General features: G+C 47.2%; 1 protein-coding gene across 1 annotated transcript in view; it reads left to right on the top strand.

Moving 5' to 3' along the window:
* Nucleotides 1–5,061: 5,061 nt before the first annotated feature.
* Nucleotides 5,062–12,651, top strand: part of cachd1 (cache domain containing 1) — a 250,857-nt gene continuing 243,267 nt past the window's right edge. The window contains exon 1 of the mRNA XM_070887043.1: nt 5,062–5,078. The gene's annotated coding sequence lies outside the window, so the exon portion shown is untranslated. The remainder of the gene's footprint in view (nt 5,079–12,651) is intronic.

Genomic DNA, 12,651 nt, shown 5'->3' with positions numbered 1-12,651 from the left:
TCTTACAGAGTTATATAGAAGGGTGGGTATCACTACTATCCTGTAGACCATAAGCTTGGTGCCAGATTTGAGGTCCTGATCTTCAAACACTCTCTTCCTCAGTCGACCAAAGGCTGCGCTGGCACACTGGAGGCGGTGTTGAACCTCCTCGTCGATGTCTGCCCTTGTTGATAGTAGGCTCCCGAGGTATGGAAAATGGACCACATTGTCGAAGGCCGCACCATGGATTTTGATGACCAGGGACAGTGCTGTGCGGCGGCATCAGGTTGATGGAGGACTTTTGTCTTGCAGATGTTTAGTGTAAGGCCCACGCTTTCGTACACCTCGGTGTAGGTGTTGACGATGGATGGAGTTCAGCCTCTGAATGTGCGCAGACGCAAGCGTCGTCCGTGTACTGTAGTTTGATGACAGAGGATGGGATGACCTTGGATCTAGCCTGGAGGCAACGAAGGTTGAACAGGTTTCCATTGGTTCTATAGTTTAGTTCCACTCCAGCGGGGAGCTTGTTGAGAGTGAGATGGAGCGTTGCAGCAAGGAGGATTGAGAAGAGCGTTGGTGCGATGATGCAGCCCTGCTTGACCCCGGTCCGGATGTGGATTGGGTCTGTGGTGGATCCGTTGGTCAAGATCATGGCTTGCATGTTGTCGTGGAGCAGGTAGAGGCTGGTGACAAACTTTTGGGGGCAGATGAAATGGAGGAGGGCGCTCCATTGTTCCTCACAGTTGACAGTGTCAAAGGTCTTTGTGAGGTCAAAGAAGGCCATGTACAAGGGTTGTACATCAGGCCGGAAAGAACTACAGTTCTCTCATAGCCTGTAGCACTGTGCTACAACACTGAACTAATGACTTCTTTCACTCGGCTTTCTGACAGATTTTATGAATTCTGTAATGATATCATCTTGTCGCTAGACACAGACACGTGGCAAGAAATAAGCCAGGCAAGGTCAGGTAAATGGGAGATAATGCTGCATAAAATATGCTGAATATGAATGTAAAACAGTGAATAAATAACAAGCAAGAAATATGTGAGTCCCTCCTCAAGCAAGCCAAATATTCTGTATTCAATATATAAAAAGGAAAGACTTTCATTGCTATAGCACCTTATTACATCTCTTAATAACGTTTTGAAACCTACAAGAATTACTTTGAAATACAGTGAGTGTGGTCACTGTTGTGATGTATCTAGTTTTGCACTAATGAATCACTTATGAGATGAATGACCAGTTGATTAACACAAAAACACATAATATGAATGTGATGTACATAAGAATATAAGAATTGGGAACAGGAGTAGGCCATCTAGCCCCTCGAGCCTGCTCCGCCATTCAATAAGATCATGGCTGATCTAGCCGTGGACTCAGCTCCACTTACCCGCCCGCTCCCCGTAACCCTTAATTCTCTTATTGGTTAAAAATCTATCTATCTGTGACTTGAATACATTCAATGAGCTATCCTCAACTGCTTCCTTGGGCAGAGAATTCCACAGATTCACAATCCTCTGGGAGAAGAAATTCCTTCTCAACTCGGTTTTAAATTGGCTCCCCCGTATTTTGAGGCTGTGCCCCCTAGTTCTAGTCTCCCCGACCAGTGGAAACAACCTCTCCGCCTCTATCTTGTCTATCCCTTTCATTATTTTAAATGTTTCTATAAGATCACCCTTCATCCTTCTGAACTCCAACGAGTAAAGACCCAGTCTACTCAATCTATCATCATAAGGTAACCCCCTCATCTCCGGAATCAGCCTAGTGAATCGTCTCTGTACCCCCTCCAAAGTCAGTATATCCTTCCTTAAGTAAGGTGCCATTTTATAATAATGTAGGGATTTTATTTTATTTTTTAATTATGATTTGTGCGTTTCAAAATGAGGAATGTCACTGTTGAGAAGAGCAATAATTTTCCTCTTTGGGCACCTAGTGTCACCATCAAATAAAATGTGTTTAACATGAACCAAAACTTTATGTATTCCATCCTAACAATTAGCCTTAATCCAGCTTCAGAAAAAAACACCTCCTACTGCACTAGTGACAGTTTCCATTTCCAGTACTAAGCAGTGTTTTGGCTCCTCTAATTAAAATTGCCAATTTGTGTCGCGAAGTTTAACGCTGATGCTTTGAGCCTAGTGTTGCCCTTCCCTTGTATAGTTTCCATTCTTCTCCATGATATTGACTCAGCATTTCTAAATGGAGAGGAAAAGCAAAAAGATGATCAATCACCTCCTGCTGCTTTTGTGGAACTGGAATGAGAAAAGGCTATTCTTCCACAGACAATGTACAATTCACCCTATCACAGATTTTATCCAACTCATCAAATCGTCTGTTGAAGGGTTCTGAAAATTTTCTACCCGACCCTCCCCAAATCAAGCAAAACTCCAAATGACTTATCTAATCTTACATTCTACATTAATCATTCTTGACCAGTTGCTTCCCTTCCATAATTCCAACAGGTCAGAAACGATCATATACCATACAACATTCTATTGTCTCTATCTATAACTATTAAAAAAACACACCTCTCCACTGCTGTTGTCAGATTGCTTGTCCAACATCCAGTCATGGATGAGTTGCAATTTGCTCCAGTTAATCTTAGAAAGACCAAAACCATCGTCTTTGGCCCCCATCACAAACTCCGTACCCTCATCTCCAATTCCATCCCCTTCCCAGGCCCCTGACAGCAATCTGTTAGATCCTGATCTGAGCTTCCGATCGCAAATCACATAGATGGCCTACTTCCACCTCCATAACATTGTCCAAATCCACTTGGCCCCAACCCATCTGCTGCCAAAACCCTCATCCATGTTTTTGTCACATCCAGATTCAAATATTTCATTGTTTTCCTGGCCTGGCCTTCCATCCTTCACCCTCCATAAACTTCAGCTCATCTAAAACTCTGCTGTCCACATCCTAACTTGCACCATTACCCTGTGCCCATTGACCAACATAGGCTCGCAGTTCAATAACGCCTCAAATTTAAAATTATTATCCTCCTCTTTAAATCCCTCAATGGGCTTTTTCCTCCCTATATCTGTAACCTCTTCCAGCCCTACAACCACCAAGAGCTCAGCACTCCCCCAGCTCTGTCCTCTTGCACATCCTTCATTGTCTTTTGCCCACCATTGGCGATCATGCCTTCAGCTGACGAGGCTCTAAGCTTTGGAATTCCCTCCCTAAACCTCTTCACCTCCCCACCTCTCTCTCTTCCTTTAAGACTTTCCTTAAAACCTATCTCTTTGAATAAGCTTTTAGTCACCCCTCCTAATATCTCATTCTTTGGCTTGGTGTCAGTTTTTGTCTGATTACACTTCTGTGACACACCTTGAGACAGTTTCCTACATTAAAAGCACCATATAAATGCAAGTTGTCTTTTTTATTGTTTTTACAACCGTCAAAGTTGTTCCAACCAGATATTCGTCCTGTCAATTTTTAAAGGTGTTAGTAGAGAGACTCCCAAAACAAATGCTCTACTCGGAGCTTCGACATGGCAAGCAAGCCCCAGGTGGGCAGAGAAATGCTTCAAGGACACTCTCAAAGCCTCCTTGAAAAAGTGCAACATCCCCACCGGCACCTGGGAATCCCTGGCCCAAGACCACTCAAAGTGGAGGAAAAGCATCCGGGAGGGCGCTGAACACCTCGAGTCTCTACACCGAGAGCAAGCTGAAGCCAAGCGTTGACAGCGGAAGGAGCGCACAACAACCCACGCACCCCACCCACCCGTTCCTTCAATCACTGTTTGCCCCACCTGTGACAGAGACTGTAGGTCCCGCATTGGACTCTTCAGTCACCTGAGAATTCATTTTAAGTGTGGAAGCAAGTCATTCAAGGGACTGCCTAAGAAGAAAAAGCTACTTTAGCTGAAAGTCCATTACATTCCCACTCTGGGGAAAATATTTTTTTTGTAATCTCAAGTTGTGCTTGAGGCTTTTAAATCTTTTGCTGATCTCAATTTCTCCATTTACAGTCTAAAGTGAACCTGTCATGTGCCCTTACCATGAGGGTCTCAACTTGGGTGGCCACCACTCCATACAGGCTGAAAACACTGGTGCTTCCTGCTATTTTGGGGGGGTGGGGCTTGCCCAGTTCGGCACTCTCCCCCCAGATAGAGAATGTTGCATCCCCTTTGGCCCTCCTTTGTGAAGGAGCCCATAATGTCAGTAATTTTAAAACATTACTCACTTTGTCTTCCCTGGCAAGGGCCCTTCCAATGGGGGCCACTTGTGCCTCTTTGTAAGCCAGTACATCTCATCACATTGGGTGTACTGGGCCCAATGTTATACTGGGCCCCTTTAAGACCAAAGAAGCAGAAACTCCAAACGTATGGAGTTCTTGCCCTCTGCCCCTCCCTACTGCATCAGTGGCCTTATTTGGGTTGGGTGAAGGCTCCTAAGCAAGGCCACTGAAATCAAAAAGGCCCTGAATTTCCGGCCTCCCGGGTCCATACGGAGTTCCTATGGACCCAGGAAGGCATCGGAAATACCGGTTTCCAGCACGTAATGCGCATGCACTGGAAACCGGCATTTCCGATCTGTCAAGTTTCTGGCTTGACAGATCGTAGCCAGATCGGGAGCGAGGACACATGTAAGTGTAAATTTCCGATATTTATGCTTACAAATGCCCTAAAAAATCTTGCGCCTGAAAAAGTAGGCGTATAGCCTATTTTTACAGGCGCAAGTGTTTTAAAAAACACAAAAACATCTAAAAATAAAGTTATTATTTTATTATTATATTATCATTATATATTATCATTAAAAAACCCTCCCCACAATGATAAGTTTATTTTTAAAAACTTTTTTAAAAATCAGGAAATTATTTTTTTTAAGATATTAATAACTTTAATTTAAATTATGTTTATTACTGTTTTGGGTGTTTGGGGCTGGGTTTTGGGTGTTTTGGGTCTATCACAATCATAGCAATAGGAGTTTAGGACCCTGTGGAACTCTTATTGCTATGATACCTTACCTGATTGGCTGCCCAGAGCCATGTGACGCCAGCTCCAGCACTGCGCACGTCCCCACGTGCAAGTGCTGCGACTGCCAGTCGAAGGAGGCCACAGGCTCGGAAGTGCGGACGTGAGCAGCAGCTTAAAGTAAGTGCGGATTTTTTCTCTAAAATGCCCGTGGGAAGGCCAAATCGGAATTTCAGGGCCAATGACAGTTCAGGGACCAACATTTCTGGGCCCTAGTGGTCTTTGTACTGTTCCATTAGATTGCCACTGGAGTTATGGTAGGAGTCCACTGGAACAGCTGAGCAATTTCAGGACCTAATAAAGTACAATTAATGACTACAATAAGTTGGAGGTTCTAGACAGGCTGAAAGGACTTAAAACGAATAAGTCCTGAGTACCAAGAGAGAGATAGAGCATGAGATTATGAGGCATTGACAGTTTTATGAGGGAGTCAGTGAACAATGGGGATCTTTCAGTAGATTTTGAACAGGCCAACATTGACATTTTTAGAAAGGATGACAAAATAGATCCAAGCAACTACAGGCCCATTAATTTTTCATCAATACCAGATAAAATAATGTGATTTGTTACCTAGAATAAACTACAGAATGATTTGTATGATAGTAAGCTAGTAATAGCATCTAAGGTGGATTCAGGAGGGAAAAGATCCTTCCATGGGCTAGAACCTCCACTTTTTTTGGCGGCTTGACGCCCACTTAACGCCCATTTTACCACTGAAATGACGTGTAACGCCCAGATATCGCCCATTCTGGCACAAAATCGAAACTGACGGGCTTTCTTAGGAGACTTATCGCTGAGCGTTATTTTCCCAATGGGCTTAATGCTGAGAAAAAAATATCACAGCCCACCCACTTTTTTGGTCGGAATTAGCAGAATGGGCGAACAATATTAACGTCCGGTGACTGTTTTTTGTCGCAAAGAGCAAATTTACTCAAACTAGCGGCTATGGAGATCGACCATCTTCAATTTCACCACCTCGTACACATATTGCCCACAATATCGCTCACTCAAAAAACCGTCCACAAAAAGTGGAACTAACCGGAACAAACGCCAGCGGTGTGGCTGGCATTTGTTAAATCCCACTCTAACGTGAGGAGCTGATATCGGAAACTTTTGACTGAAAGAGCGCTGATGTGAGTGACAACGCTGACACACTGCTGTGTGTGTGCAGCTCAGACATCAATGGTGCCCATAACCTTGGTGCCATTTAAAGTTTACGTTGATTGATGTTAAGTTGGATTTAACTCTTTCATGGTAAGGAATCACCAGTGTGTAACGATCCAGCTATCTGTGACAGTGCGCAACAAGGTTATGTTCAATAACAAAAGTTTAATACCAACATTGGTCTGAAATCATAAGTATCACAGTCAATAACACCCAACCCCCGCCCACACCCCGCTTTTTCCACCATTGACATAAATCACATGTTCAACATGTCCAGCAACACAGAATACAAATTCAAAGCAGGAGCGTGGTCCCCAGCCCCCATACATTGCAACAAATTGCATATACCCAGATAGAGATATAACACAGCCATCACCTGCGCACATGCACCTCACTTTCCCCCTTCCCCCCTCCCCTTATTCTCCCCACCTCTACCCCTTCCCCTCCGCGCTCCACGGCGCCTCGCCGAGGAGCTCTTCAGGTGGTGCCTCATTGGGGGGGGATGAAGGCAGATGCGGTGATTGCATGGGTACGGGAGCAGGGGGTGCCGAGGGGGCAACATTCTCTGATGCAGAAGCAGGATCTTGATCCTTGCTCTCATCTGTTGTTCGCAGTGGTGGTATGGAACCTACGGGTGGAGTTCCGCGCTCTGGGACCACTGGGAGGGCTGTGGCAGCAGTGTTCCTGGCTATCATCCAGGGACTCCGCCATGCATGGAATGTACTCAGTCATTATGACTAGGTGTCGGGATATGCCCCCCAAAGCTTCGATGAGCTGGTCACCAATGTCTACAGTCCTCCTGGGCAACTGTACCATCTCTTTGCTGTCATGTCGCACTTGTGGAACAGACCTGCCACGTCCACGAGACCTCTGTGGGGTTGGCGCCGTCCTGGGGACAAATGGGGTGCCCAATAGCGAGGTGCTTGGGGCCGGCACCTCCAGAGTGCAGGCGTGAATGACCGGAGGACCAATAGATGGCCTTGGGGTGGAATGGGTTCTGGTGCATGGCGATGCAGGTTCTTCGAAGTCCGCGCTCTCATCCGTCGAGAACAGACCCAGCGGATTGATGGGTGACAATCGGAGCTTCTCAGCGCCTGATGTAGGAGGATCGTCCGCCGACTCCTGCCCCGCGCCCCCACCATCTGGCTCTGTGCCCTTGCCTGGGGCCGCGCTGCTGGCTGAGCTGCAAGACACAAATGAGGTTATTAGAGGAGAAGGGGATGACAAGGTGAGTCCAGCGCTACGCACAGCATATGCACGGCAAAAGCACCACCGCTCTCAAAATTATCGTAGGCATCACATTTAATGACCATCAACACATTGTGCATTGCAATGATTTTCATTAGGCCAACATTATTTCTATTTAACTTTTAGAAATCATCTATCATGTATGATTGGTCGGATATGAGTTGGTGTGGCATCTATTGACTTTACATCACGCAATGGTGTAAGTTTTACTCACGTGGCATCACTCAGGGTCTGCAGATGTGTCCGTGGCTGTCCGGGTGTGCTTCCCCACAAGTGCGAGCACTCGCTCCTCCATCTCAGTGATGTCGCTGGGGACTGGTGGCCCCTCACCCGTTCACCTCTGCATGGACCTCATCATCGGTAGCTTCTTCTGTAAAAGGTGACAGGACGACATGGCATGAGATCATTGCATGATATCATTGCTAGGTACTGTCACAGAGACTGATAAACTGATATAACACATAACCGACAGATGTAATCATGATTATTTTGATAATTATCATTCTTTACCTAAAGACGTACACCGTGACCGCAGGCTTTGAGTAAAACATTCCCGGTAAAAGTGAAAGACCTCACATCTGCTGATAGTCACTCATGACTGTTACAAATCAAATTATATAAATACATAAGTACATGTAAATCAATGAAATACTTTTGCGGTTCCCACAAGGTCGTTCCATCGTTTGTGGCATTGGTTGCCCTCATGCACCTCGTTGGTCGCCGACGAGACCACTTCTGCTATCTCGGTCCATATCCTCTGGTAGGCCTTTGGGGTGGGCTTCCCACGCCCTCCCTGTGTCAAATCACCCCAGCGTGACTCGACCTCCTGCAGGAAGGAGGCATTTGCCTCATCCGAGAACCTCCTGGCTCTCTTGAGGCCTCCAATGTGCTCCTCTCCCACCTCACTGCTCACTCCAGCATCAGTCCCCACAGCGTGCTGTGATGCCTCCTCCTCTCTCTATAGGGCAAATTCGGTCAAATATGTGGCTGGTAACAGCTACTTTTTGTTTGCCTACTTGTTGTGAAGCTCTAAAGTCTCCCTCCTTCCTCCCAAAGCAGCCACACCACACCCAGCTATGCCTTCAGTCCCTCTGAGCTCCCTCTCTGTCACCTCTTCTGCACATGTCATGGTGATCCTTGACCTCCAGAATCGCAGGAATCGAGCGTTGCCATGCCGTTGCTGAGGACAGCCACACTTTACGGCAGAAGATCAAAAAAATTAATGCTACCGTCCATTTGATATCGCTCATGGTAATGCCCATTTTCAAAAATGTAAACTAGATGTTTTGAGAATGGGCGAGAAGCTGGTGATCTAAAAACCCTTTTTTACTGCCCACACCGGAAATAATGCCCATTTTTGGGCGATAAGCTCAAAAGTGGAGATTCTAGCCCCATGACTTTTATAAGGAAGTCACACCCCAAGTGGACTGTGGAAAGTCTGACAATGTGGTATACCTGGACTTCCTAAAAGCATTTGACAAAGTTTCACACTGAAGTTTACTAGTTAAGTCTAAAGTGGTGGAGATTCAGAGTAAAAGTTGGGAATAGATAAGAAATTAGCTGAAGAATAGGGACTAACTGTCAGCAACTCTGACAGGCATTATGTCAGAGTGGAGGAAGTGCAGAGGGGCGCACCCCAGGAATTGATGTTGGGAGCCCTATTATAATTTGCATGAATGACTTGCATCCTGAAGCTCAATTCAAAATTGTCAAATTTGCAACCAATACCAAACTAGGAAAACAAAAGCAAAACACTGCAGCTGCTGGAATCTGAAATAAAACCAAAAAATGCTGGAAATCTCAGCAGATCAAGCAGCATCTGTGGCGAGAAACGGAGCTAGCATTTCAGGTCTGTGACCCTTCGTCAGAACTAAGAAGGTCAGTTAAATATGAAGAAGCACATCAGGAACTACAACATGAGTTAGACAAGATAGTTCTGATTTTTCAAGACTCTATTGGCAGCATGAAGCCTTGCCAAGCAAAAGGAAGGATCAGGAATTTGGGCATGCAAGTGCAATTTGCAGCATGAAGAAAATTTGCAGGGAAAAGGAGGCTGCATTGGTGCTAGCATGAGTGTAATATGGTTATTATAGTAATCACATCCCACAACAAATGTCACATTCTGGTGAGCTCTATTCCTGATGTTCATCTCATCCATATAAAGCACACATCGGTACCCCAGCACCCACATTTATAGATCAGATACTCCTACCTAAGCATGTTAGAGGAGATCTGTCTTTTCTAAAGGGGCTGTCACTGAGCTATTCCATCTGTTTCAGGCCAACTGTAGATGACTCCTACCATAAAAACAGCTCTTCTATAGTTATGAAGTTACCACTGCATTAAACTTTTATGCTACTGGATCCTTCCAAACCATTGCATGCAACATCTGCTAGATCAGTCTACTGACTTTTCATAAATGCATCAAGCTGAGGATGGAATTTTTTTTGGAGATTCTTATAGCACTCCATGATTTGGATGAGGAGGACAAATTTATGAGGGAGCAGGAATCAAAAGCTAACTTAACATCAATGCTTTAACAAAAATTAACATTGGTTTAGTAACAACTTTTACAACAGAAACCTAGCTTTAAGAATCTAACTTCAGTTCACAGATGCATCAAGGAAATGGCAGACACTATGAGGTCGAAATTTTGGTTTCTAACGCCACCCGTTACCACCAGAGAGGGGCAGCTAACGGGCGGTTAAGTACTTACCATCGGCGGAGACCAGGTTCCTTGGCTCATGGTAAATTTAGTTTGGCGGTAGGGGTGGTGCCAAGACATACCGCTGCGTGCTCTGCCGCCACTCACGGGGTGACGTCATCGAACATGCAATGCCTCCTTACCGCCGCGGCTGCGAAATTATGTAAGTAAGGTGGCCTTACCAGCCTGGCAAAGCTGGCGGGACATCAGGGATCCCGGAGCAGTAGTGTCCAGAGATCAAGGTAAGTGGTTATGTTTATTTTTTTTAGCATTTATCTATTAATGGGACCAGTGGGGAAATGTGGGGTGGGTGAGAAAAATTGTCAGAAACATTTTTTTTCATTTTTTTCATCTCACATGCCAGCAGCCCACTGTCGGGAAATTCAGCAGGTCTCCTGAGATGCCATTCCTTTGGCACCCGGGGATGAATGTGCAAATCTTTTTAGTGCTGCTCTCTCATCTTTTGGTGGGACCACTGAATTTTGCAGTTTGAGGCGGCACCTACCGCCTGGCGTTAAAATCAGCACTCAGCCGGTGTCACCGCCTCAAAAACGGCGGGACCGAATTTCAACCCCTATGATCTAGAAATTCCAGGGAGGTCATTGCACCACCTAATGATTGGCCCCAATTCTGACCATGACGCAACACCTGTGCAGGGCATTTGCATAATCGGAGGCAGAGAGCGTAAGTCCCACTTTCCAGACCACATTTACAGCAGGTGGGGAAGAACACCTGAGAGGGGCAAAGAAGTCCTGCAACAATTGGATGTAACATCCTGTTGTTGCTTAAAGGAGCAATGGTAGCACTAGAAGAGAACTTGTAAAAGAAACAGTGATAATTGCTGCGACAGGAGGAGGGGAACAGAGAGCAGCCAGTTTCTCAGAGTTGGATCTAGTTGTGCATCTCAGCATGCTGCAGTATAGGAGAGATGGATTGTTTGGAGCCAGTGACATAAAGGTCCCTGAAGCCCATTTGAACCTTATGGAGGGAGGTTGCGTGGCTCTTCTCTGATCACAAGGTTTGCAATGTAGTGCTGAAAGAAGTTTAACAACCTGACAAGAGTAGCCAAAATGAGCTAACTTCTTCCCATTTCCCTTAAATGTACTTTCTTAGGGCACAATTTTCCCCAATTATCTGCGGCCTTTTTTGGGGAATAAATTAAAACCTCCAAGCTGCCCCAAAGTTTCTGGGCCAGCATAATTCACTTAGGTACGATTTTTTTAGGCTACTATTTTTTTACCTCATTGGAGGCGTAATCTGCCACCCGCGCCAATTCTGGCTATTTATGCAAGTTTGACTAACTACGATTTTTCTTAAGACGGCGTACGTGTCCTCTCTGAAAAACCTTCTGGGCAGTTAACAAAATCAGCGCAGGTAAGGGAATCAGCACAGAAGGTCCAGTTCCACGGCCGGGACAGCGGCGGCAGAGAGGGAGAGAGAGTGGGCAATTATAACCTCTTTTATTTACGGGTTCTGTAGTACAACTCCATTACTGTAACAATCTCCTTTTTGTCTTTAATCTCTAATAAATCGAATTCACTTTAATCTGGGATTTTTGGTCTGGTCTGTCCACCCTTTTGGCCTGGGCTAGAAGCGACACCAGTTCCGAGGGGAGGGAGGCCTATCGGCCTGGGCTAGGAGTGGCACCGGTTCCGAGGGGAGGGAGGCCTATCGACCTGGGCTAGGAGTGGCACCGGTTCCGAGGGGAGGGAGGCCTATCGGCCTGGGCTAGGAGCGGCATCGGTTCCGAGGGGAGGGAGGCCTATCGACCTGGGCTAGGAGTGGCACCGGTTCCGAGGGGAGGGAGGCCTATCTGCCTGGGCTAGGAGTGGCACCGGTTCCGAGGGGAGGGAGGCCTATCGGCCTGGGCTAGGAGCGGCACTGGTTCCGAGGGGAGGGAGGCCTATCGACATGGGCTTGGAGTGGCACCGGTTCCGAGGGGAGGGAGGCCTATCGGCCTGGGCTAAGAGAAGCACCGGTTCCGAGGGGAGGGAGGCCTATCGACCTGGGCTAGGAGCGGCACCAGTTCTGGGAGGAGGGAGGCCTATCGGCCTGGGCTAGGAGCGACACCGGTTCCGAGGGGAGGGAGGCCTATCGGCCAGGGCTAGGAGCGACACCAGTTCTGGGAGGAGGGAGGCCTATCGGCCTGGGCTAGGAGCGACACCGGTTCCGAGGTGAGGGAGGCCTATCGGTCTGGGCTAGGAGCGACACCGGTTCTGAGGGAAGGGAGGCCTATCGACCTGGGCTAAAGAGCGACACCGGTTCCGAGGGGAGGGAGGCCTATCGGTCTGGGCTAGGAGCGACACCGGTTCCGAGGTGAGGGAGGCCTATCGGTCTGGGCTAGGAGCGACACCGGTTCTGGGAGGAGGGAGGCCTATCGGCCTGGGCTAGGAGCGACACCGGTTCTGGGAGGAGGGAGGCCTATCGGCCTGGGCTAGGAGCGACACCAGTTCTGGGAGGAGGGAGGCCTATCGGCCTGGGCTAGGAGCGACACCGGTTCCGAGGTGAGGGAGGCCTATCGGTCTGGGCTAGGAGCGACACCGGTTCTGAGGGAAGGGAGGCCTATCGACCTGGGCT

The sequence above is a fragment of the Pristiophorus japonicus genome, chromosome 8 (genome assembly GCF_044704955.1).
Source record: "Pristiophorus japonicus isolate sPriJap1 chromosome 8, sPriJap1.hap1, whole genome shotgun sequence".
Taxonomy (NCBI): Eukaryota; Metazoa; Chordata; class Chondrichthyes; family Pristiophoridae; genus Pristiophorus; species Pristiophorus japonicus.
Note: the sequence above shows the minus strand (reverse complement) of the source record. Positions and strands in the feature narration are given on the sequence as shown.